The sequence below is a fragment of the Puma concolor genome, chromosome A1 (assembly GCF_028749965.1).
Source record: "Puma concolor isolate L17-30 chromosome A1, mPumCon1.1.hap2, whole genome shotgun sequence".
NCBI classification, from domain to species: domain Eukaryota; kingdom Metazoa; phylum Chordata; class Mammalia; order Carnivora; family Felidae; genus Puma; species Puma concolor.
The window spans coordinates 220891949-220919617 of NC_141667.1; the positions used below are offsets into that span (position 1 = coordinate 220891949).

The 27669-nt window shown below is 45.5% G+C and overlaps 1 protein-coding gene across 9 annotated transcripts in view; it reads left to right on the forward strand.

Annotated features, from left to right (window-relative positions):
- Window positions 1-27669, forward strand: part of LOC147584782 (uncharacterized) — a 475011-nt gene that overhangs the window by 41176 nt on the left and 406166 nt on the right. For 2 of the 9 annotated variants that reach the window (XR_015253403.1, XR_015253415.1), the window contains one exon: window positions 5781-6163. The exons of the other annotated variants lie outside the window; for them this stretch is intronic. The gene's annotated coding sequence lies outside the window, so the exon portion shown is untranslated. Of the gene's footprint in view, window positions 1-5780; window positions 6164-27669 lie in introns of those variants that run through there. 9 annotated transcript variants of the gene reach the window in all.

Here is a 27669-nt window from a genome sequence, read left to right on the forward strand (position 1 = left end):
CAACTGTTGGCTCCCTGAAGCCAGCCTAGCAATTGCTCTTTTTTTAGCATTTACCCCCCGGATTTCCAAACCGGAAAGATGGTGGTGGGAGTGGGGGGGGGGGTGGTGAGGGGAGAGGGAGAAAAAAAATAAAACCTATAAAGCCTGTAAAACAAGCAATGACTGATAATTGTTTCTGCAGCACTTATACACTGTAGAAGAATGCCAGGCTGTAATATACATTTTTATAGTACTTTCTGGGGAGGAAGAAATTGGGTGGCAAATATGTAATTTATATTTGCCAGCAGTTTTGGTGATAAATACCACACACACTTTCCTGTTCCAGAATATTGTACAGGAATTTTCAACATCATCCAGTTTTATTTTATACCTACACACCTCATGGTGTTACTTACTTAATAAATCCTTTAACAATGCAGTTCTGATATTCTATAACTTGCTAGGAGGACTGCTGGGTCATATATCTGAATTATTGCTTCTGGTTCACCCAACACCAGAACAGTCTACCATCACAATGTGTCCCTAAAATTCTCCATCTACTCTGGAGTATGTTCCAACTTTTTAAAATAAAACTTGGGTCTGACTAGTACACGAGTGAGACCTGCTGTGCCTTATAGCACAAGCTCTAGCCTTTTCTCTTAAAAAAAAAAAAAAAAAAAAAAAAAGTTCTTTTAAATTGTTGTCGCTTAACATAGCTCTTTGCCCTTCTCAGGCCGACTGATCTGAGTGAAGTGTACTGCCCAGGCTAGTAAGGCATCAACTTATAAATAGCGCTTACCGCGCTGAGTCACCAAAACCCCGAGTTTCCCCAAATAGCTTATAACGACTGCAGGAATCATAGCCCCCCGGAGTGGTGACGGACTCCCACCACACACCCGCAGGACTTTAGGCCCGCGCCTTGAGTGGGTCCACAGTCACCAGGCGCCCCGGGAACGCGGGCAAGACCGCCAAATTCCCAACCGAGAGTCGAGTGTTGGACCTCGCGCGCACTAGGACGGCGCTCTTGGGACGCAGAGGGACTTGGCCTTGACTGCTCCGGGGCCGCCCCGCCCCCTCCGGAGCTAGGAGCCGCGGGGGGCCGGCACCAGCCTCCGCCCAGCGCCACCCGCTCACACAATGGGACGTGTCGGGAGGGGGTGGCCACGGCTCCCGCTCTGGTCCCAGGCCCGGGTCTTTGGATTGCTGGGGAAGCAGCGACGCGCTAGGGCAGTGAGGAAAACCCCTGTCCACCCTCCGTCCCCTCCCACGCTTCGAAATGGCTACAGCCGCAGTTACTGGGGGCTGGAGAAAAAGAGATGGGGGAGGGAGGGAGCGGAAGTGCCACCCCCTGCAGTCAGAGGATGGTGACGTCACCCCTACAGTCAGCCTGTAGCGGGGGCGTCTGCCCGTCACGTGGTGCAGCCCCCCCTCCCCGCCGAATCCCGCGCGCGCTTCCCTCCCCCAGCTCCGACTCCCACCTCTCCCCCGCCCCTTCTCCCCAACTTTCACCCTCCCAGCTCCAGCACTGCTGTCAACAGCGCCAGCTCCGCCCCCTCCCCCGCGCCCAGAGTAACCGCCACGGCGGCGCGGCGGGCGCTCGCGCACAGGTCCTGGGCTCCTCGGAAGGAGAGCGTGCCCCCTGACCCCACCTTGCCCCCCAGTTCCTGGCGCGCTGGGTGCGTGGGCACCGGAGCCAGGGTGAGCGGCGGCGTGTGGCAACAGCTCTCTGCTCAGCCCTCCCACAGCAGCCGCAGGACGAGGCGGAGACGCCAGGTCCGAGCTCGGAGGGGGCGAGGCGCGCTCAGCGGCCTCCTGGCCCTGGCACCTCTCTGCCGGGGGTCGGTCCCCGAACGGGAGCGGCAGCCGGGAGCCCGCCTTCGACCCGCGCCGGGCGGCCGGCGCCCAGCGCCTCCGCAACGCTCCCGCCTCCGCTCTCCTTGCCGCCTGGGCGGCGCACGCTAGTTCTGCCTGGCTTCGTCTCTGGCCGCGGCGCGGGCAGCGGCCGTAGGACGAGGGGCCAGGCGCTGACCGCTTCCTAGAGCCCCCTCGGTCACCCCGCCGTGGACTGCTGGGGTTGCAGATTTGGTGGCTGTCACTGCTTCGCCTCGTTCTATTTTTCCCCTCAATTCCCTTCTAAAAGTAGAGGCTTGGGGGAGGGAAAAAAACCAGTGTAGAAAGGGGCGGTACGAACTGACCTGTCAACGGCGGAGGAGGAAGACCCCCGGTCGGGGCGAACTCTCGAGCCCGCGCGGGGACCGGAGCCCTGGGTTCGCGCGGAGCGGTGCGGCGGCAGCCGTGCCTCAGCCAGGTGTTCCCCCCCTCGGCGGGGCCCGCGCTACCGCGCCCGCCCCCTCCCCTGGCGCGGCGCTCCCCGCCCCGTCGCCAGGGACCAGGGAACCCCCCAGCTCGATTTTTTGTGCAGTTTCAGCAAAGCTCCGAGGAAGTTGGTCCTTTTGTTCCACTATTTATAGATTGCGTCAACATTGCGAAAAGGAGAAGGCGGAGCGGTGGCCCCTCCCCCTCCCTCCGCCGGCTCCTGGGAGAGAAAAGCCCCAGCACACGACCTAAGTACACAGCGAGCCAGCCGCCCGCCCGCCCCCGGCCTCCTGCTTGCCGCTTCCCCCTCCTCCTAGCCCGGGCCAGCGCGCTGCCAACCCCGTCACGTGCCCGCTCGGGAAAACCAGCTCCCCGGGGCTCCGCGCCGCCCGCCAGGCTCCGTGGCGGCTGCGGCCGCCTCGCTCAGCTGTGCGCCCAGCTCGTGGGTTCCGGCTGTAGCCCGAGCGTCGCGCACAGCGTCGGCACCCACATCTTAGCCACCCGGTGGAGACCCCTGGTCCGCGGGTCGAGGGTGTGCTCACAAACGTTCGGCGCTTCCGCCCTCCACCTCCCCCACCCCTCCGCTTCGGGAGCGCCACCGCCCTGGCCGCGAAGTGTGCGCGCGTTCGGGCCTCGCCTCGGGGCCAGGAGCCTGACTTGTCCCTCGCGCGGTGGCTTCCCCAGGCATTGGGATGCCTCCTGGCCCCGCACGATTGGATGACGGCGGGGGACTGAGGCTTGCGGAGGTGGCTCCCAGCAGCTCCCAGGCTGGCCCGCGGAGCGCGGGAAGCGCGGTGTGGCCGTTTCAAGACGCGCGGAGAAGCTTTCCCTACTCCGCAGGTGCAACGAGGCGTTGCGCGAGTTCACTTACAGCTCCCGGGACTACTGGGGACCGAGGAGTTTGCAGACCTAAGCCGCAGTGGGGGGGACTATGGCTTTTGAGGAGTTACTGTAAGTTAGATCTGTGACAAAAACATTAGAACTTTCCTTCAAAACCTGATGAGATGATAGGCCCCGCCATACCCCCGAAATGAAACTGAGCTCCCTGCTGGCCTGAAGCCTGTTTCTGAGCTCGATGTAAACAAGGAGGGAGGTAAATACGAGAGGAAGGCCTTATAACAATACCAAGTGCAAATAGCTAGTTTGAGTGTAATTTGCCTTCTAAATTTATGGTCTTTTCCCTAACTAACTTATTTAGATCACAGTTTAACTTGCCTGAGTCGGAGTAAAATATTTTAGCCTATCATATCACGGATGGAGAAAAGCCCAGGCTGAGCTGGGACGAGTGCAGGAAATGCGTTGGACCTTTCCGGGCAGCTGGACAGTGTGGTAAACAGTCTGGAAGGGTTATGTTGTTTTCTACGAAGTTTGGAGAGACTGTACTCGTGCATTCAGCCTCGTTCAGGCTCGAGAGCAGGCTGGGGGAATGGGGGCGGGACCTCTGTACCGGCCAGCGCCCGCGAGCCGCGCTTCCTGGCCCCGCAAGGGGCTTGTCCAACTAGGAGCGCTTTCGCAGGGGCCACACTGACAGCAGTAAGTTTGCCCCTATTTGAGAAAACTTTCCAGGTTTAGGCCTTGTTTGTTTGTTTGTTTGTTTGTTTGTTTTAAGGAGGCGAACTTAGGCCATGAATTCATCAATTTAGCAACATGTGCTTCGCTCGCTATAAAGAGGCGAGAAGTAAAGCAAACCTGTGCAGTGGTTGCTGGGTTTGCAAAGCGCGGAGCTAAGCGGACTCGCAGCAAATTGGACGACGCGTTGGTCCCCTGACTCCTGACAGGGCTTAGAGTCTGGTGGGGGAACTCGCTCTTAATCTTCTGGCTTTCGTGCCTCGGCTCTCCTTCAAGTTAGTGAAAGGCCGCCTCTCTTCCCGCCTTTCTACCCTGCCTTGTCTTCTGTATTTGAAAGACGCAGCCTGCCTAAGAAAGCGAATTCGTTTCTACGCCAATTTTGTTGCACCCATTCTTATAAACCACGTTTCTTTGCATAAAGAAAACAAGCCAGGGCCTCCTGGTCCTTCCCGCCCCTGCAAATGACAGGGCTGTCCAGGCCTTAGCCTTCCTTCCCCCTTCCCGTTTCGGGCCAAACCGCGGTGTCCCCGCCACTTTGCCGGGACACGTGCCTTTCACCCCCACTTTGTTCTTCCGCAGTCTTTTCAGCTGCGGAGGGGAGGGAGCGAAAGTAAAACGAAAGCACCCGGGTGCATCAGTTGCAGCGGCTTCCCAGGACTTCCCTGAGCGCGGCTGTGGGAGGTCAAGTTTTGGGGTGGGGAGGCAAGGCTGGGCGCCGGAGGTGCGCTGAAATTGGGTTGGAGGGTGGTCCCCGGAGAGCGCCCGGGGGTTGCCAAGAGCCCCAGCGCTTCTCCTCCCCCCTGGGAGAAGCGAATGCCAGTCCAGAAGGAAAGTTTGGCCTGGGTCGGGAGTTGAAATTCGAGACTGATTAGGTCTGTGCGGAGGGGACGCAGAGGCAAAGAAGTGTGGCGCGGAGGCGAACGTTGGCCCCTGGAGGCGGATCCCTGGGCGAGGCCCGGGCTAGCGAGTGCGCACAGAGGCCGCAGAGGCCCACGGAATTGTTGCTCCGCTCAGGTTAGATAAGCACCCAGACTCCCCGAAAAACCAAAGTTCTACGTGGTATAAGGATTTCAGGAAACTTCGGTGACATCCTCTGCTCCCGCCCTCCTCCCTCGCGGTAGTTACCGCGGGGACAAAGGCGGCCTGCGCAGATTTGGACGAGGCACGGCCCTTGTGGGCGGCCTTACCGGCCGCAGACTTTCTCAGTTAAGGGAAGGCTTGAGAGTATCTACACGAGGTGAAGGTAACCCTCCACAACCATGCCTCAGGGATGGCTGCCGGCCCCAGATTGCGCCCTCGGCTCCCCCACCCCCACCCCCGCAGTGAACCAACCCTGGAGAATTGGCCTCCTAGAGGCTCGCTCTTTCACTCCAGTACAAGTACGTAGCCAAACACCGGAAAATCACCACCTCACCCTAATAAACAGCTAATTTTATTCTATTTAATGGTACATTTGTCGTAGCGGTATCTGTGAGTTTTGGCAAGTGTTAAAAAATCATTTCATCTTAAGTGAGTAGAATGTGGAAACGTAGTTTTCTGTGCGAGTAGCTGGGGGTCTGTGCGAGTAGCTGGGGGTCTGTGCTTTCTCTCACTGGCACCTCATGCACGGTGCAGACCACAGCTCTTCCATCTCGAGCTGTTCAGAGGCGGTTTCGCATCGCGCTCTTTCGCTCTTTAAGTAGAGAGACTTGGAATTGTGTACTTGTTTGCGTTGTTTAGATCCCGCATTGCTGCTTATGCAGCTCACCAACGTGACTTTAAAACAGCTGTAATTTTAAAAGATGCAAAAGTTAGTTCGCTTAGGCGAGCCTCAGTAAGGCAGTCTTGGTTTCCTGCTAATGTTTTGCTGGTAACAGGCAGCGGTCAATCCCAGACTAGCATTGTTCGTTTTATTCCTTGCCTCTTTCCCCTAACAGCAAATACCAGAAAGTTCTAACTGTAAGAAGACGGCCCACTCCACCCAAATTTCTTTATACAATGATGAGAAGAGAACTACAGGTGAAATAGACCCTTAGGCTTATGGACACTTAAGCTACCCTTTTGTAAAGAACCATCTATTTCTTTACAAAAATATTCAGCAGAAGCTGTTTCTGAAGCACCAGACTGATAAAAATGCCTTTTACCATGCTCGCCCTTTGGCTTCATACCTGGCCACTGTTCTCACTTTCTTGCAAGTTTTTCCCCTTGTAACACTGTTGTGAAACAGAGGTTCCATCAGGTTATCTTGCTTTCCTGGGCGTCTGTAATTATGAAGTTGGTCTTTTCTCCACCCCACTTAAATAAAAAGTACATGCACGGCTTTGAAAGAATTAGTTGTCTTTATTGCGCACCCTCCTTTTTTTTTTTTTTTTTTTTTTTTTTATCTCCTCATACACAAATGATACTTTGCTACGGCTAGGTTGAAACTAAAGTGCCTAAAACGTTACCAGCCCGGGTAGTCCCTGGAGCCATCGAAAGCCCAACTTTGCGTACTCCACTGGAACCCGCACCAGAAACCTCGATTTGGAGTCCAGTTTGGAAATAAATCTGTGCTTTTCGCGGTGAAATGGGAACTTGCCCAAGCGATGCATCTGGCTTTAGATTTTATGGGGAATATGATCTCGAAAAGGCAACGCCTGTTTCAGGCGTGGCAACATGCCCCGTGCGGATCTCTGGGGGCTCCCTCCTGCAAACAGTGCGCGGGGCCTCGACCCGCAGGGCCTCAGACAACCTCTGGGCGCCCTGGTTTGGGTTAGCCCCACACCAGCGTTCTCCCTTCCCGGCTTCGCCTGGGGTCGCTCTCGGCGGCAGACGAAGCTTTTAGACCAGAGGAGAAAACTTGAGGCTGAGATCAGATGTCCTTAAAGGGGCTCAGAAAAGGGAGAGGCTCTTCGCAGTTAGTGCCAAGAAACTCGGACACCCCGCGCTCCACGTGAGGCGAAGAAAACTGTCCTGGGGGAGCACAAGTGTTCCCCAGACTTTGCCAAAATTTCTAGAATCCATAAGTAACGTGTCCCCTACCCCCGCCCACCACCGGTTTATTTCATAATCCCCTCCCTTCAGGTTGCGTTAGGCGGGGACCCAGGCGGAGTGGGGGTAGGGTGGGAGGTGGGGTTGGGGTGAGGTGAGGAGGTTGAGCCTTCCCGGTTCAGCGTTCCCCCCGGCAGCGGAAACCTGTAATGGGTTAAATGGCGCGGCGGGGTGGGCGTGGGGAGTGGTGCCTGTGTTCGGCCCCGACGGGCGGGAGAAGCGGGGTGGGGGTGTGGGATCCCGGAAAGGGCCGGGAAAGCGGGGACCAAGGGGGGGGGGAGGTTGTGAAGCGAGGGTTTCTGCAATTGGGGGTTGGCTTCTAGGAAGATGCGGGCGGTAATGGGGATGGGCCCGGTAGCCGAGAAGCCAGGCACTGGTTAGTACACGTCTTGGCCCCCCCTGGACAGGGTCAGGTCTGGAGACCTCCTTGGCACCGAGCTCTGACCCGTGGAGAAAATACTCCCCCTCGGGCTCTCTCCGCGAGCGGGGCTGGGCGGGCGCAGGGAGGCTGGCGGTGCGCCGCGCCGAGCCCAGGGCGCTGAGGTCGACAAGTAGCCTTCGGAGCGGGCGGCGGCCTTTCTCCAGTCTACGTGGAAAAACTCATTTGAAAGAGCAACCCCTCGGCCAGCAGCCCTTTGGCCCTGGTAAAGTAGATAGAAAGGGACTCCGGGAACGAGGGAAGTTCAGTATAGAACTCCGCACAGTTTCCAAGTTTGTGAGGGGCTGGGAATCTTGATAGCTCTGGAAGAGCTGCGCCCATTTCCCCTTCCAGGACAAAACTAAAGGCGTTTGCTCCCAAGGAAGGCAGAAGTTCAGGCCCCACGTGGGACCCGAGCAGCCCCGCCAGCTGACCTAGGGCTCGCGTCTCCCAGCGCGCCGGGGGAGCGTCCATTCTGAGCAGCCCCGGGCGGGAAGCGCGCGACTCCCGGCGCGCTCCGCGCTGGGCCGCTTTGCGACCCGGGCGTTACAGCAGGAAACACTTCGTCCCGTTTTCTGTCTCCCAGTCAAAACATTTGGCTGAATCTCGAAATAACTTTTTTGATAGTCCGGAAAAGAAACACGACAAATAGACTCACCATCAGGCTTGCGTCAGAGAACCATTTCCCCTGGACTATATAGCGAGATTGGTTTTTTCATTAGTTGCAGGAACTGAATTTTTGATGATTTACCTGCCTGCTGGAGCTCCTGGGTTTATTCTCCTCCTCTCCTTTCCCACTTCATCTGGTTGTCAACTCCTTTCTCTCTCTCTGTCTCTCTCCCTCTCTCTCTCTTTTTTTCTAAAGCTCCGGGTACTCAATTACACCGTATCCATTGTAACTTACGTAGCCGCTAGTCTAACTCAACCTTTATCAATGGTCAATATAAGCCACAGTGTTTGCATAACCCCCACAAAATGGGTCATGTTTTCGGTTCCTTTGATCCACAGTGACGGAAAAGTTTTGTTTTGCCTGTTCTTTTATTTCTCTTCTCCTTTTCTTTTCTTTCTCTCCCTTTCTTTCTTTCTTTCTTTCTTTCTTTCTTTCTTTCTTTCTTTCTTTCTTTCTCTTTCTTTCTTTGGCATATCGCATTCGGGGAGGTGCTCTCGTCCCAGTTACAAATTCCCTCTCCTCCCAAACAGTTCGGGATTGCTTTTTCTTAATTTTTACAGGGATTTAAAGAGTTAGGAGAAATTCAGCGTTTACTGACTCACCTTCACTCTTTTTTTCTTCTTTCTTTTTTACAGTCAGGACTAACACTAAACGATGTAATCGGTTAAACCAAACAGACTTTAATATCATTAAACATGGATCTCTCCATTAACCTTGGCAATTATGTCACTTCGAAGAAGGAAGTAATAAAAACGAAATTCTTGCGAATAAAATAAAATCATGGAAGCTATCCATCTGAGGTCCGGATGCAGAATGAGGATTCCGTCTTTTTCAAAAGAGCTCTTATTTATAAACAATGATTAATATGAAATAAAATGGGTAAAGCTAGCCCCAACAGGGTGCATGCGCATAGTGGGTACTCAATGAATATTTAATCTCCCTCTCTCCCTTTCTTCTCCTCATCGTTGGAAATTTTGGCAGGAGGTACAGACTTCCCAGTGGCTAAGGAAATTATGCTCAAACTTCGCTTCTGGTTCATGTAATCTCCACTCACTTAAAAAAAACTCACAAAATTTATCCAGGGAGCTTTAATAGCTTATTAAAACTTAATGGAAATAGCTAGACAAAATAAAAAGTATGGTGATTACATACATATAAATCCGAAACACACTAAATTATTTCAAACTTTTCAGTGGCTGTAATAGGTAACCATTACCATTTGATTTCGTTTACTGGTTTCTACAGTAAAAACGAAAACTGTGGGCTCCTGCTCGCGTCTCGCGTTTCTGCTAGAGCAGCCTTCACCCACAAACTGATCTATCTAGACTTGATATTTTTCACAGTGCAAATTTTATCTTGATCTTGTTCAGCTATCCACATTTGAGACTTGTGCTCATTTTTTTCTTTTAAAAAATAAAATGAGAAAATAGAGAAGGAGCTTGTAGCACTCACGGGTGGAGAAAACCCACCTGTCCGCTCCTGCTCCCTTGGTTGCGCAGTCGCTGGAGAGGAGAGTCGCGGGGGAGCTGCTTTTGCGGATCCTGCGCCGATACCTGGTCCGGACGTATTTTCTTTGGGGCCCACGCGCCGGGAGTAAACAGATTTTAGTGGGTTTCCTGGCAACTTTGCGCTCCTCTTTAAGAGGACTCCCGCATGTTCGTGTCCGCTTGCAGGCTTTCCTGTCTCAAATTATTACGTATTTAAAAGGTGTTCCACACAGCCTTTCTCCTTCTAAATGTCGCGGGGTGACCTTGGCATCTGCTGCGGGTCTCAGCCTCCTGGAGCGGGGCTGCCCTGCCCTGCGAGGTGACAGTGTCACCTAATTAGTACGTGTCTCCCACAGACGTGAGTGCGTGAGCACCGTGCGCGCATCTTGAACGCTATCCCCAGGTTCAGAGCGTGAGGAAAACTTGGGGCGCTAATGTCTTCCCTTTACACCGGCATCGTTGGGGAATCTGTGGGCAGAACGAGGGGGGCGCATTCGTGGCTTTGGGACCAGGACTTTACTTTTGAGGTCTATTTAGCTCGCTCTGGAAAGCTACACCATACAAGAACATATATATAAATAATCCCCACCCTCCACTCCAGTGGTCCCCAAGCCCCGGGTGCGAGTGCGACGTAGCCGGAGTCCCGCACCAGGTTCCCGCTGGTTCAGAGAGCAAGGCGGGGCGCGGAGGTCACAGGCAGGTCAGAGCCTCGGATCCAGGTCAGAAGTGGGGAAAAAAACAAAAACAAAAAAACCCAAGTCCAGCCGGGACCTGCTGTCTAGGGCTCAGCCCCAACCCCTTCAAAATCCTTCTCACAGCGCAGATGTAGTGGATTACTAAACTTTGAGCCCTGGACGCCACGCCTGAAGGGCCCGCAGAATCACTTGCTTGCCTTCCGTGGGAGTCCTGGCATCAGTGCGACCGGGGCTTATTATTTTTACAAACGGAGACTTGAAGTGAGTCCCCATCCTCCACCCTACCCCCGCGGCCTGGGAGTAACCCCAGGGCTTTCCCATCTGGAGGTCCAGGGGTCTGGGCGGGCCTAGCACCGACCTGCGCTGTCTGCAGCGGGGCAGCGGCGACCGCGTCGCGCACGGAGCCCGGGGCCCTGCCGAGCGGAGGCCGCGGGAGGCCCACGCGGGGCTGGCGCAGCGGCGAAGGCGCGGGCGCTTCCAGGCTCGGCCTGGAGCGAGAGGCGCGCAGGGGGAGCCACCTCGCGAGCTTCGTGGCGCAGGCAAGTGTGTCAGGGAAGGGGTAAGGGGCGGGAATGAACTCTGTTCTTGGCACGGATCTTGCGGTCTCAGCCGTGGGCAGACGCAGTCGGGGTGCGGGTCGGAGGAGCCCGGTAGCCCATGGCAGCGAAGGTGGGCCTAGCCTCAGCGACAGGTTTCTCTCCTGGTCAGGGTGGGCAGCGGCCTTCGCTTTCTGGGTACCGCACACAGTCTGGCCACAGGTCGCACCGTTGGGCCCGGCCAAGCCTCCAGAGAGGGCCTCTGCAGATGGCCGGATGGCAGGGAACTCCCAGGCGTTGGCCTAGACGCCGAGAATTCACAAGGGTATTTCCAGGCCCCAGTGGCCTCTGGGCAGGAGCTCGCTCAGAGTCAGGTTTCTTCTTTCACCAAAAAAGAACTACACAAGTTTCCCAAATCTGCAATCAATGAACTCAGGGCTGTCTGTTTTCTTAGGCTCCTATCTGTATTTTTGCATGTGCAAGTGAATTTGGGGCTGTCTTCTTTCCCTCTAGTGAGCTGGTCATGCAGACAAAAGGTGGCTGACAGGCCTGGGAAGCATTCATCCCCTGTTTATGTATGTGCCTCCTTCTTGGGACGTTGTGTGTTCCCCACTCCTGGGCTTGCCAGGGGGTCCTGCACTGAGCTGAGAGAGCGGGCCTCCTTGCAGGACTAGCCTGACATGGGAGTGAGAGGTCTATCTGGCATGCCTGGGAACCACTGCAGAAGGGCATGAAGGCCACCAGCAGACCTGGCCCGAGTGTGTGTGGAGGACTAGGGGTGGTTAGGATAGCTCTCTCGCTATGAAAAAGAGGCCTGGGGAGTGTAGTTGCCTTGCCTAAAAAGACAAGGTGGGTATGCCCAGTCTAAAGGTGGATAGGACAAGGCCCAAGCTCCCAGAGACCAAGCTAGTGTCAGAAATCTGTCTGTTCCTGGCTGGGTTTCTTGTGCTGTGCTTTAAGATTCTTTCCATTTGTTTTCCATTTACTCTTGAGTCAAATGTTTTTGAAAATCTCACAAAAGGAAATCATTCAGTTAACAGATCTTAGTTGAGATCCTACTGTGTGTCAGGCGCAGGAATGGGAGAGTGAACAAGACAGTTCCTGTCCTTATGGAGTTTTCAATCTAATTTTCTTTATAGAGAAAAAGAAACAAGCAAATTAAAATATGCTGTGAAAAGGGATGTGTAGGTACATCCATGATAAAGTGAGCCTGGTTATAGAGGACCATGTACAAGGGCAACATCCCTGGAACATAGAGGGCAAAGGACTAGGTTGGGGGAGTAGAGACACAGCCTCAGGTGATTAGCCTGGACCAAAGAGAGGAGTTTAAAATGTGAGCAGTACATTATGGGGCCTTCAGGGCAGTGGCCTAGGAAATAAACCTGAGGAGGGTCTGGTGCTGCACTAGATCAGATGCCCCCTAGGTTTTTCTTCTGGTGCTAAGGATTCACTTTCATTTTATTGAGGGAGTTGGTATTTCCATTCCAGGACCCACATTTATTTATTTATAAATAAACAAAACACATCTATATACCTATATGGCCTATAGGTATACCTATATACCTGTATACCTATATGGCCGACACCTTAGACTTTCAAAAGAAGAAAATTAAAAACTAATTTGAAGAGACCCATCTGGCAGAAAATTTTGTGAAAATGTTGCAATTAGAGAATTGTATTTGAGATTAGACTTTAGAAAATGAGGAAGACCCTATCCTGTCCTCGTGGAGTTTAAAATCCAATGGAAGATATGGAGAAATAAATATAAGATGTTAAACATCCTCAAATATAAAGTGCATCAGACAGGGCAGGCTTTAAAGTCTCAGTAAGCCAGGTCATGGGGGTGGGGCATTTAGGTCAAGGTAACTCAGGGAAGTCCCACGGGGAAATCCCAGAGACTGTTCCTAGGAAAGATTAAGCCTTTGTGGGTTGACATAGCCCGTAGCCTCTCTGAAAATGTTGGAGTCCACAACATTTGTGAGTCTTAGGCATGCTATCAGCTAATTTAACTCTGTTCCAGAGAGAGAAAGAAAGGTCTTACAACTAACTAGACTAAAAAAAAAAAAAAAGTGTTAGTTTGATGTCACAGTTATTAAGTATGAAAATACCTAGACTGGTACCTTTAATTAGAGCTACTGAATCCCTTTGTTATATTGCTGGTGGGGGCAGGAGGGAACAATTCATTGAGCGCCTCCTGTGTGACATAGGTATTTCTTTTATATTGCCTTTTCTAACCCTGTTAACAGCTCCATGAAGTAGGTGTTTTTATTTCCATTTTATATTTTAGGAAACTGAGGTTCAGTGTGTTTATGCAAGGTCACTTGGCAAGTAAGTGGCAGAGCTATCTGACTCCTACTCCGTGTTCACTCTTCTCACGAAGCTTGTTCCAACCAGAGGGTGATGACCCTAAAAAAGAAAATCATATTAAGAAAGTTCGTATTTGAGACTCTAAATCCTTCTGGAAAATATAGGGTTGGGTGAATTTATAGTATCCCTATAAATTATATTTTAGAGTTGCCAATATTAAAATTAAGGAGATCACAATTAGTAGAACACCAGGAATGTTTTTATACAAGTTGAATTCACACGTGATTGATTTCTCTTTACCTTCCTTTGCTTGCTAGAAAATTTTCAGAATAAAGGCATACTTGTGTATTGGTTTTATTTTACGATACAGAGGAACACATGTGTGTATAGTCTTACATTTAAATGGAAATTCCCCTTTTGATTTTCTAACCTGCAGTCTCTGGGTCACTTTCCCTGGGTTTTGACTGAGGTGGCTTGTCATTAGTATGTAGACCATCTGAGGTTTGTGATTGGGGGAAAGATTATGGTAATATAATAATTTTATAGATTGATAACATTTGATAGTAAAAAGTATTTTTTAAATCCTAGGAATATATTATTAGTCCATTAGTGAATTCAATAAATATCTGTTGAACACACACTAATTGCCATGTACTGTACTGAGGATATAACATTCCTCAAGACAAACTGAATCCTCGCTGTGGACAGTGTATCAGGAAGGAGGGAAAACAGTGTTTGCTCAGCTTCTACTATGTGCCAAACACTCTCCTAGACCCATTTAATCTTTCAGACAAGGATGCTGTCTGTCCCTGTATATACAGTACATACACACATAAAAAAGGCTCCTCTGAATATTTAAATAACTTGTACAAGATCACACTAGTGAATGGCAGAGCTCCAATTCAAACCCAGCAATAGAGATTATGCTTTTTCATTACCCAGCAGTGCATCCTTGATTAGGCACTGCTAATACTAAAAATTGTGAGTACTTGCTAGTCATTTTATCCTTCCTTGCCATGTTTCCTCAACTAAAACAGTTGGATAATTGTTCTTATCCTGTTTACTTCATGGAACACTGTTAAGCCCCAAAAGCAATTGTTTACCTTAATTTAATGTTACAGAGTAAAAAGCACCTGAACTCGAATAACAGGTTTATTAAGTAATCTACTGATTGTGGAAAAGAACTGCTAGTCTAGTAGGATCAGATTTTGATGAAGTATTGTTGTTCTTTGTTTTATTAATTCAATGCCACACACTTATTGGATAGAGTAGACTTGCACTGAGACGGTAGATACAGAGATTAGGGGAAGATCCTTGTCCAAAAGGAGCTTCAAGTCTAGTGGGTGAAAGAGACATATAAACAGGTGAATTATGAAAATGTGCTATAACAGATGCCCAAGGTCTCTTGAGATCCAACAGCATTCTGAGCCTCCCTTGCCCAGACTAGAAGTTTTACCTCCTAAACAGCGTTTCTTAAAAAAAATTTTTTAACGTTTATTTATTTTTGACAGAGAGACAGAGCATGAGCAGGGGAGGGGCAGAGAGAGAGGGAGACACAGAATCGGAAACAGGGTCCAGGCTCTGAGCTGTCAGCACAGAGCCCGACGCGGGGCTCGAGAACTCACACTCACAGACCGCAAGATCATGACCTGAGCTGAAGTCGGACCCTCAACTGACTGAGCCACCCAGGCGCCCCAATTTTGTCTTATTTTAATAAAAACATTTTTTAAACTTAATCTCTACACCCAGTGTAGGGCTCAAATTCATAACCCCAAGATCGAGAGTCACATTCGCTACCAACTGGGCCATACCGGTGCCCTCATTACTTCCATTTTAAACAAATTTTCCAATGGTTCCTATGAAGTCTGCCTACATCAGCATTTGCGAAAAAGAGCCAGACCACTTGCTCATAGTCGAGTGGCCTAAAGAAAAACAGGCCCCCATCCCCTGACACTGGGGACAGGGATGTGGTTATATGCTACCAGAAAAAGTTAAGAATCCAAATCCACTTAGAGAATGCATGTGCTAAGGGATGGGAAAGGTGGACAGAAATCTCCAAAGCAGATGTGAATGATGTAAAATATAACGCATTCAATGGGAGAGCATTTTGGCTAACAGTTTTACCCATGAGTTCATTTAAAACTGTTAGTGGATGTCATTCAACGCCAGGGCATCTAGTTTGACATACACAGCCAAATCACCCTCTGGAATGCTTGTAGTGAAGTAGACACCTGCCATCGATGTATCTAAGTTCTTAGTTGTTATACCAGACCTTTGCTTTTCATCTTCAGTGACATTCTGGCTATTTATGATGTATTTGACAGGGAGCACATCACTCTCCTAGCTTTGGGAAGAAGGAGAGGGTATTTAAAGCTTGGGTGTAGATATTTTCCAGAATTTACCATTAGAAGTCTGTCTCAATATTTTGTTTTTCTTAAACAGCCAAGTCTGAAGAAGGCTGATTAGCCGGCTCCATGGCTGCTGTTCTTAATGCCTGCAGGGCATCTTGAGTATTTCCTTCTTGATTTCAGAGCTTCATTCTCAGGCCTAAATCAGACATTACCCAAGAAACATCTGTACCACCATGACCACCACCACTTCTGGAATGAGTCTATCTTTGGCTGTAAATTTGCTTTGAGGACTTTTCTAGAAGTTAAATTTATTTGTGTGAAGGCTGAAACTACTCATTTGACCACATTTGTGATGTGAGTTATATTAGAATAAAGATCTAGAAGAGTGATAAGTTGTCTGCCTAAATTGCAGCAATAATGGCTGTGGATATTAGCATTTAGAGCTACAAACAGTATCTCTTCTCGTCCCTTTCAGTTCAATCTGGATTTGACATTTTTTTTTTCATGATCTGTATATAGTGTGTGTGTGTTATTTTAGAAAATTTGAATAGGAGTTCCATATGTTGTTATAGTATACTGTTATAACCAAGTGTTAACACACAGACACACACACACACACACACACACACACACACACACATCCGTTTAGGGAAATTACACTGACTTTTTCTTTCTTTGCTCGCAAAACTGAAAAATTGGCAGAATCTTTAACTTGTAACTTGGCAGTATTGCAATTTACAGGCAAGAAAGGCAAGCCAAATTGGGTGAAAATTGTTTGAGAATTTCTTTTGAGTCTCAGACAGTGAAAATCATGTAGCTGAGTGTGCACATTCGGACATTTCCTGCTTGATTTTTAACCACATTTATTGGTACTGCCAGAGGTAGTTAAAGCTTCCCGGTGAAGGCATGTGATGTCCAGAGGAAGGTGTGGGGATTTATGGTCATCCCATCCATGCTCTTAGTGTTAAAATGATGGCTGGTTTAATTGTTTTGAAATACTGATTGGGGAAATATGAAATGGGATTTTACCCGAGCTTCATAAATCCATCTGAATCATGAATTATATAAACACAGATTTTTGGGGGGTTGGAAGGTCAAAATCAGACATGTTTTCAGGCCTGAGCTTTTTCTCTGGGTTTCTGGAACATTCATGGGGCCCGCGACACTGCGTGACCCTGACAATTCTGAGGCTTTCTCTTTTGAATACTGGGGGCTTTGAAATTGTCTTCACGATGAAGGAGATTCACGAAGTAATGAAAAGCCGTTTCCTTTTTAAAATGTACAGACAGCAGCACAAACATCTGGGAATTTATTTAAATACTCTGGTTCCCTGAATTACCCATTTCCTTAACATATATTTTATTTATTTTTCTAAGGGGGATAAATTTCCACTTTGTGCTTTCTCCAGTTCAGCTGTGTTAGGCTCCTCATTTTAGCTCTTAGGTTGCTTGGTATATAAACACACAAGGTAAGGCCCCGTCATGAAAGCTATGGTTTGGGGTGGGGTGGATGTTGTCAGGTGCCAAGGGCAAAGTGATTCCTGTGTGCGGAACAGGTTTCTTTACATTAGAGTTTCACTTCTTGTAAATTAAATGAATAAGGAAATGGCTAAAAAGATCTCGTGTATCTTATAAAGAATAATTAAGCAACAGTACTCAGCACTAGAATTAAGCAAAACTGTCCTTTTCTTTCTTCTCTCCTTTTTTCTTTCTCCTTTCTTTCCCTCACTCTGCAATGTCTCAGATGGTGAAAGTGTACGTGTGGTGGAGGGAGGTGGTGGGAGAGCAGTGGTCAGAATATTCAGGAAGCTAGGATGAGAGAAACCAGATTAATTTCTGAACTTAGAACATAGTTTATGTCTATTTAGGGATGTGAGCTCTGGACTGATGTGAAAATTTGGACATGCTTAGATATATCAGCATGTGATATCAGATGATGAGACAGCGCAGTGTTCATAGCTTCCTGGATTGTCAGTGTAGCTCTGCCTCTGTGTCTGTTTTACTTTGTAGTTGTAGTAAGTAGAACAGGTGTAGTTTTCAATGTTCAGGAGTGGGCTATGTTTTGACTAATTGGACTGTGTTATATGTGGCTTGCCAGTTTATAATCAATTTAAATGTGAGAGAAACTTAAATATGAGAAAATACAGTGGTGAGTATGACTATTCTAAATAGAACGTAATCTAATTGATCCATTTGGTAGGCATTGTAGGATATCACAGTTACTGCTCTGACCTTCAGCGGGTTATAACCGACATTGTTACTGTGCAGCATCAGACATGAACGTGTGAGGACTGGGCTTAATAGATACAAATTCAGTGATGTAACTTGGCACTTGCCTGTTTGAATATCCTTTGAATGTTATTCACTTGCTCTCATAACAGTAGGGTGCGTAACATATTTTAAAAAATTCTAGTTATGTGAACTGGCTAGTTTATTTATTTTTAAAAAGTTAAATGGTTAATTGTGATTTGGATGTCATTTCTTTTTCCCCATTGATTTAGTCTCTTCTTGCTTAAATCAATGAATATTCTGGATTTTGCCTCCTCCACTTCAAATTCAGGGATATTGTGAAGTGAGACTGTGACATTTGACTGTGAAAAGGTATATTTTTGTACCTCGTTACCTGGACTGTCTCCTCAGTCTAGTTTCAGTTCAGATGGAATTATCAACTTTATATCTGGGTCCACATGAAATAAAAACTGAGGGAGAAGGGTCTCCCAGTCTCCCATTTTCTGAAATGTCACATTGCCTGACATGGATGAATACATACCACACTCTGGCACCCTGTGAATGTCAGTGAATGCATTTGCATAGTTCCCAACTAGGAGAGGATGCCCTGTGAGGAAAAGATAGGTCTAAGTCCCTTGAAGTATGAGGATGTGTTACAACACATCCCAGAAGTAGTTCATTATTGAGATCCAGAATTACATGTTTGGCATTATGATACGCACAGAGCCAAAGCAACGTTTTCATTAGCAAGGGTGAATGTGCCTAATACTCTGTTATATCAAACTTATTTAATAAATGAGAAGACTGAGAGTTATGGATGTTTTTGTTTATTTTGGGGTGTGTGTGTGTGTGTGTGTGTGTGTGTGTGTGTGTGTGTGTGTGTAGAGGATACTTGGAGAGAACCAGGCAGTGTGAGAACAGTTCTGGGGGTCTGCTCCCACTGTGAACAACTCTAAGTTTCTCATCAGACTCTGGTAGTCTTTGAATATCACTTAGCATAGTACCTGTTTCATAATAAATGGGTCTGCTTCATAGCTGCGATAGAAACTGATTCCTTTGCCATGTGGTCACCTCCCTTCCAACCCCATTTGGTCTTTCATCCTTGGGTTTGGGTCACAACCTTTGGGGAAGGGTGGAAAAAAGCAGAATTGGCAATTATCCCAGTGATCTAGATTCTAATTAATTAAGGTCTACTTTTTCCCTACTTTTTAGGGGGAATTGTGCCTGTAGGCATTTTGTGGAAAGGATGCATTTCTTAATGAATAACTCTACCTCAAGCTTTTTTGGACCCAAGAGGGGATATAAAAAAATAATTAGCTGCAAGGGGCACAACTGAAAGTATAAGATTTACACTCAAGCCAAAACTTTTATTTGCATATTAAATAACAGAGTCATGCTTGATGTCTCAGAATCTCTAGCTATCATAATCAGTAAAGAAAGTGAAACCAGATGTTTTCATTTAAGCCTTGAATTGTGTTACTATTAAAATAAAAATCAAGTTTCTTTAAGATTCCTTCTAGGTACACTCTAGTCATTTCTTTAGATAGAATTCTTAGAAATGCCAATTGGTTTTTGAGATGGAATCTGGTGTTTTGCTGGCTCTAACAATTCTCCGTGAAGCTACATGCGAATTTTGTCCATTTGCCATTTTGCTGTACATTTCTTAAAGTGCTATTTTTGTTGTGGTTTCGCTGATTCTCTTCCAAAACATAGCAGCATCATGTCATGGAAAAACACTGGACTGGGAGAATCAATTCTCGTCTCAGCTCTTCCGTTAAATGAAAAGATTTGAGCTTTTGGAAAACCACTTTAACTCTTTGGACCTCAGCTTCATCAGCTGCATCTGTCTGCTACAGAAAGTCCCTTCTTTCATCTAACGTTTCAAGTCCATTAGAACATGCACATCTTAGTGAGCTTGAAGGAGACCCATCTGTAGAAATTTGACATATCCAGCTTCAGACTAACACTGTGAAATTAAAATGAATGTCAGTGTTGGCAGAAAGTGTAAGTCTTAGCATTAGAAAAGCAAATACCATTAGCTTATTGAACTGACAATTAAAAAAATTAAATGTATGAAGAATAATGTTTACTTTTCTCTCTTATACTAGTGATCCAGGCTCATCACAGAAAATTTGTGAAATTCAGAAAAAAAGAAAAAAATTGGTCTTAGCTTCACCATTCAGAACTAACCACTAATAATTATATTTTCATTCCTTTTGACTCTATATTTGTCTTATGTCTTCTACGTATATGATTTATTTTTCACAGAGTTGGGATCAGATTGTGCTATTTTGTATCTTTTTTTCACTTGAGAAAATACTATGAGTTACTTCCCATGTTTTTATTCTGAAACATGATTTTTAAAAGCTTTTTATTTTTGTTTTTGAACTATAAAGCAGATAGTTGCTGAGTATAAAGATTTAAGCAATAATTAGTTTTGTAAACCTGAAAATTAAACTTTCTCTCCACACACTGCCAACTGACTCACTCTCGGTCACATTCCCAGAGGTGACTCCATTTAATGCTTGGGGTATGTATTTATGGTCATTAAAAAAATGTAAGGATATTAATGCATATGAATATCTGTGTATGTGAGAGTTTTCCCTTTAAACAGGGTCATTTTACTCATGCACTGACACTATGTGATTTTTCAGGCGGCATCACCAGGTATATATTTTCTAGTTAGTGTTAACGGCCAGAGTTGCCTCACCACAGTGGCTACACAATGATCCCATCCAAGGATACCCATTTTTATTTAATCATGTCCTATTGCTGGACATTGTGGTTGATTTGAAATTGTTTTATTTTGCTTTTAAATGTATTGCATAAATATTTTGTCCAAATCTTTGGGTGCATCTTTAATTATTTCCCCAGGATAAAATTTTAGAGTAAAGCGACTGGGTCAAATGTTATATTGCCAGTTTCGTACAGAAAGGTTATCCTGGTTTACATTCCAGCAAGCCATGTAGGAGAAGCTCTGTCATTGTAAATTTGTCAAATTTACAAATTTGAAGTAGTCAAAATTGAAGGCAAAATTTTCATCATCATTGCACCATTTTTTGTTACCTGAATTCTAGTCTAGAACATTCATTTCAAAGCCTAGAGAAGAAAAGTGCAGTTGACCCTTGAACAATGCAGGGGTTAGGAGCGCTGACCCCTCCACCTCGTCAAAAATCCATGTATAACTTTTGTCTCCCCCCCAAACTTAACATTAATAGCCTACTGTTGACCAGGGGCACCTGGGTGGCTCAGTCAGTTAAACCTCCGACTTCGGCTCAGGTCATGATCTCACAGTTTGTGAGTTTGAGCTCTGCTTTGGGCGCTGTGCTAGCAGCCCAGAGCTGGGAGCCCACCTCCCTGTGTCTCCCTCTCTCTCTGCCCCTCCACTGCTCACACTCTGTCTCTCTTTCTCTCTCAAAAATAAACATTAAAAAAAAATAGCCTACTGTTGACCAGAAGCCTTACTGATAATATCAAGAGTCGATTAACACATATTTTGTATGTTATATGTATTATACTATATTCTTGCAATAAAGTAAGCTAGAGAGAGGAGATGTTATTAAGAAAATCATAAGGAAAACAATACATTAGCAGTACTGTACTGGATTTATTGAAAATATCCATGTACCAGTGGACCCATGCAGTTCAAACCTGTGTTGTTCAAGGGTCAACTGTAATGCAAATTCTCTGGTGCCTCGATCATCTTTGATTCCTCTGGTGAAACTTTGTAAAGGACGCTTGGGAATTTTAACTTCTACTATACTACATTTATATTATTATTTAGCATGATGAACTCCTAGATTAATAATTTACACATTTCTTTTTTTAACTTTCAAACTGGCTGGCTTAGATTTCCTCTCCTATTTAAATATTAAGTCTTTTAGGGATGATAACATATTAAAAAATACTGTCATTTATATTCCAGTAACGAGAGCCTGGTTTGATTGAACTTCTAAAAATCCTCTAAGTGAAGAGGGGAAGGGAGCCCAAAATTGGTGGGTAGGAGGCCTTATCCTAGGTGAAGGGCCATTGTTAGAGAAGGGAAATGGGGACAAAGGAAGATTCAGTGTGACAAATGGCAATTTAAATACAATGGAGTTTAAAATGACCAAGGTCCAAAGCATTTTCTTAAGCACTGGTAACCTTGTTTTAGCTGCTGCACTCTTTAACACTTTGATTTTGTGTGAGTTGTAACTATTAGTAGCAAAGTTTCATCCAGTCCCTAAAGAAAAGACATGTGTTACTTTCAGTTGAGTGTTTTTAGTTAGCGGAATGTTTTCCTGATCTTTAGATTTTGTGACTCTAGAGATACAAGGCAGTTATTGCTATGCCTTTTTCCAAGGAAAAGTACTTCCAAATAGGCAACGTTTTGAAATACAGCCAACACCATTTTAATATTAGCACTCTACCGTAGGGGTTCAGTTTATGACAATGGAATGCAGCAGTAACTAGTCACAAAGGAATTCAGATTGTGGTATAATGGAGAGCAGGTTCAACCCTAAGCCAGGATGCTTGTGTTTGATTCTTGGCCCTGAATTAATTAATAGCTTGGGTTACCCTGGGCAGGTAATGTAGGTCACGACAATATAGGCATTAACAAATACCAGGGTGAGCAAGCATTGCTGTTTAGTGTCCTAACACTCCATGATATCTTCATTAAGTCAGGTGGTCAAAATACCCCTGGTTCAAAAGAATACCTGACCGCTTAGTTCGGTTTATGCCATATAGACAAGCCTTTTTAGTCCTCTTTGCCTGAGTTTCTCCAGATATAGCAAAATGTTGGTACCACTAAGATATGATCTAGAATCTATGACCATTCATATATCCAGCAAATATTTATTGAATGTGAGTCTATGCTAGGTTCTACTGCTACCCACTTAAATTTGCAGTGGTAGGAGTCAGGGGAGTCAGGCTGGAAGACACACAAAAGGAGCCCACCCTACATCTGGCATTCCTGGATTCTGCATTACAATGCAAATGCCTTCAGCCTGTCAAGAACTTTACCCTAGGCTTCACTGCAGGAGGTGAGGGCCCATCTTTGCAGTTAGTGTCTAACCCTTCTTTCAGTATGCAGAGTTTCGGAGGGAGAAACAAACGTAGATTTTGGATATGAAAACTATCCATCTCCTCATCGATCTTGATTCCTGAATTTCATTATGGCAGTAATATCTTTAGTCATTTATTTTACAGATGGCAGCACTTTGTTTTTGATAAGTAGCTCAATACATTTTCAATCAGTGAGAGACCAACTTGTCCATACAACCGGATGGTAAATTAAAGACACATTCTGAATACACATTCATACACACAGTTTACAAATGTATGCAGGAACACGCATGTAACTTTTAAGGCACCCTGCCTTGGTCCTTAAGAATAGAATTTGACCTACAGTTGACAAATACAAACTTAACCACATATATTTGGGGAAAAGTATGCTGTAAGAAAAAAAGTTCTGAGGCTGAAATGTGGTATTTAAGAAACAAGTACTTGTAAAACACTCTACTTTGTCTTTGTGAAAATTGATATAAGAGAAGTGGCATCTTGCCAAAGTGTATCTAATCAGTATTTAACCTTTCTGAGGCCACAAACTAGGGAAGATTTCATCTTCAATTTTGCAAAAACCTTTCTTTCTCTTTCTTTCTTTCTTTCTTTCTTTCTTTCTTTCTTTCTTTCTTTCTTTCAGTATTCTGTCGTAATCAAGAGTAAAAAGTTAGACTTCATACATCTGAATGCATTTTTTCTTAGATTCTTATTTAATAAAATTGGAAAAAAATTGTAAAGAAAACTCTTGGTGTATTATGTGTGGCACATTCTTTGAGGCACAGGAACCCAGGGTGTTCTAAGAAGCACTTTGACATTTGCAGGACTTTCTGTCACCTGGGATTTAGATAGAAAATAAAAGGTGTGTCTGACCATCTCAAGACAAGGAATGTTCTTCTCAGGCCCTTATTATGCTCTGTGTCTTGATGAAAGATTGGGATGGAGTCAAACCATGTGTCTTGGTGTGTGACTTTAACCTTTGCATTCAGCATTTATTAGCTGATGAGTTACTGGAGATTTGCATTCTTCTGAGTCAGCCAGTATTGATATTATCTAGCTGTTTTATTGCAGTCTAAAGTTGTCCTGAAGGGTGCCTTGGACAGCAGTTTTCCAAGTGTTGGGCAAGATTGATGTTCACAAAACTTGCAGCTGATTGTAATGCTATCCAATGCTAGTCTTGAAAACACAATGGCTCTGTAAGAAATTGTGGAAAAATTTAGAATGACTAAGACTTACATTTCCAAGACTATCTTGGTTTTATGCATTAAATTCAGTGTATCGTTTTCCGGTTTTCTGTCACCTCGTCTCACCATCTCTGTTTAACAGTCCTCAGACTGTGTCTCCAGTCCACTTTAATGCCTCAACATCTTGGATTTCATGTTCAGTAGTCCAGGGCTATTACCTAGGAAAGAAAAAATTGATAAAAAGTTAGAAAAATAGGATTTATGAAGGTTAAAGGAGTTAGGATTATTCTGCTTGGAAGAAAGCAACTGGTGGGTGGCTTAATAAAAGTTTTCAAGTATATGAAGGGTTGTCATATAGAGACTGGTAAGTGGCTGTTCTCCTTGCTGCTGAGAAGAGAACAAAAGGAAATAGTCTTTAATTTTAGGGGGAGGGGGGTTGGGGGTGACAGAACTAGGTTGGACATAAGGAAGAATTTCCCAGAAAGTGAGGTTTGTTAAACACTGGAATGGATTATCAAGGAATCTCTTATTCTGGAGATGTTTGGAAATAAGACAGAAACTGATGTGGGAGGAATGGTTTAGATAGGTGGACCCTTGCTTGAGGCATTGGAGAATCAACCAGATGACTTGTGGAAGCTCTTTGCTGGTGCTTTGAGTCTATACCAAACCAACTGACCTCAGCTTGACAAGGTATGAGGTGCCACGTTAGTTCATGACTTCAGCTGTTTTAGCAGATGCTGAGCCACTCTTCACTTTGCCATGGGCTCAATTTCTTGGTATCTAATTGTTATATGGTGGGAAGTAATTGGGGCAGTGATGGGTAGGAGATAACGAATACAGCCTTGTCACAGGCTAAAACATACATAGGCAGTCTTTAAAGAATTCTGAGTGAATAAGGGTAAGGTCTATGAAGTGTGAAGAGCTCTTGTATTTAAAAAAAAATTTTTTTTTAATGTTTATTTATTTTTGAGAGACAGAGAGAGACAGAGTGTGAGTGGGGGAGGGGCAGAGAGAGAGGGAGACACAGAATCTGAAGCAGGCTCCAGGCCCTGAGCTGTCGGCACAGAGCCCGATGCAGGGCTGGAACTCATGAACCATGAGATGATGACCGGAGCCGAAGTTGGATGCTTAACTGACTGAGCCACCCAGGTGCCCCTTTTTTTCTTTTTTTAAAGCCTCAAATAGTTTTCTTCCTCAATAGTATGGCTTCTATTATAACTTCTATGTGTTCATGAAAACTACTCCTTCCTTTAAGCTTTTTATTTTTTAATGTTATTTATTTATTCAATTGGGGGGCAGGACACACGGGGGGAGAGGGCCGGAGGGAGAGAGAGACATAATCTTTTTTTTTTTTTTTTTTTTTTTTTTAATTTTTTTTTTCAACGTTTATTTATTTTTGGGACAGAGAGAGACAGAGCATGAACGGGGGAGGGGCAGAGAGAGAGGAAGACACAGAATCGGAAACAGGCTCCAGGCTCCGAGCCATCAGCGCAGAGCCCGACGCGGGGCTCGAACTCACGGACTGCGAGATCGTGACCTGGCTGAAGTCGGACGCTTAACCGACTGCGCCACCCAGGCGCCCCGAGACATAATCTTTTTAAAAAAATATTTTAACATAATTTATTGTCAGATTGGCTTCCATACAACACCCAGTGCTCATGCCCTCCTCAACGCCCATCACCTATTTCCCCTCTCCCCCACTCCTCCATCCAGCCTCAGTTTGTTCTCTGTATTTAAGAGTTTCTTGTGGTTTGCCTCCCTTCCTCTCTGTTTGTAACTATTTTTTCCCCTTCCCCTCCTCCATGGACTTCTGTTAAGTTTCTCAAGGTCCACATATGAGTGAAAACATATGATATCTGTCCTTCTCTGACTGACTTATTTTACTCAGCATGAAACCTTCCAGTTCCAACCACGTTGCTGCAAATGGCAGGATTTCATTCTTTCTCATTGCCAAATAGTATTCCCTTGTATATATAAACCACATCTTCTTTATCCATTTGTCATTTAATGGACATTTAGGCTCTTTCCATAATTTGGTTATTGTTGAAAGCACTGCTATAAGCATTGGGGTACAAGTGCCCCTATGCGTCAGCACTCCTGTATCCCTTGGGTAAATTCCTAGCAGTGTTATTGCTGGATCATAGGGTAGATCTATTTTTAATTTTTTTGGGAACCTCCACACTGTTTTCCAGAGCAGCTGCACCAGTTTGCATTCCCACCAACAGTGCAAGAGGGTTCCCGTTTCTCCACATCCTCATCAGCATCTGTGTTTCCGGAGTTGTTAATTTTAGCCACTCTGACTGGTGTCAGGTGGTATCTCAGTGTGGCTTTGATTTGTATTTCCCTATGATGAGTGACATTGAACATCTTTTCATGTGTCTGTTGGCCATTTGGATGTCTTCTTTGGAGAAGTGTCTATTAATCTATTCATGCATGTCTATTCATGTATTCATGTATTCACTGCAGAGACTATTTAGTGGAAGACTTTTTCTAGCCTTATTAATAAACCCCAAAATGTATTGCCATGATAGTAATCAGTATGTTATTGTAAATATTACCACAAGAATTTAAATTGTTAAAAACAACTCAGTTATTTCTGTTAAATATGGTGTTAGTACAATACTTTCAACTGCACTGAATTTTTCTGTTTTTTTTTTTAATTTAGTTCACCATTTAGACACCACCTAAGATATTTGACAGTATTTACTCTGTTTTAAGTACTAAAACTTTGAATACTGGCTAATGCAATATTCTTGGTTCCTTCAAACATGATTATTGTAATAGAACCACAAGAAAGGATTGGTTCAATTAATTGCTGGTTATGAAAGCACACACAGACACACAAACACACTAAACCAAATGTAAACCCTTTGTTTCTGAGCAGTTGAGATGAGTGATTATACTACCGCAGTTTTAGGGGTTTTCCTCTTTCAACTATTTTAAGAAGTTTTGATATTAAAACTGTATTTTAAACTTTATTTATGACATCATTCTACAAAAATGTCTTTAAAGAAAATGAAAGTAACTTTTTACTGTGCAGCATCAGACTAATGAACATGGTGTATTCTTTCTCTTTTAGTAATTTCCTTTAATGTTCCATTCCCAAAGATTCGTAGAGAAGCCACTGCAGCAAGGATGTGCTTTGGCAGCCGAGGAGGGATTTGTGCTCAATCTCCCACCCCGCTCTCTAGCTTTGAACTATCAATGTAAAGTCCAGAAACCTAAACTCTTACCTTTCCCTTCCCCAACAGGGGTAACCAGGCCTGTTTATATTAACCTGGTGAACATCCAGAAAATTAATGCATCAGTCTGATATTTTTAGGGCTTCCTAAATATTCTTTGTTCTTATAAGATATTCAGGTCTATAAAACCTGATTTATTCTTAGGAACACCAGCAGACTGCTTGAAGTTGGAATTTTCATCTGAAGAGTATAACAAATGGAGAAGTAAGGGCAAGACACCAGAGAGAGCTTGATGCTTCTGGCCTAGGTTCACAAGAGTTAATTTAACAGGTCTTCAGCTTTGTTAATAGTGGCAGCTGGAAGCTTGGGTTTGGCCAATAGTATACGCCTTCTTTCTAATCAGAAAGATCATATGATACAGAATATTTTTTGGCTTTTGAAAATCTACTAGCAGATTATCTATCCTGATTCCTTGGAACAGTTTTTGAAAGGAGCAAAGCTAGAACGTTTGATCCATCTTATGGGTCCTTGGTAGAGTTCAGTGCATGCACACCCACACTTAAGACTTCTATGTGGTCAAGGGAGATTGCTGTTCAGAACTCAAAGTTGGACTAATGAAAGACACCAGACTACAGTACTTGCTTTATTTGTTCTGATTGACTCAACCAAATGTCTTCAAGTTTCGTTTCCAATTTTTA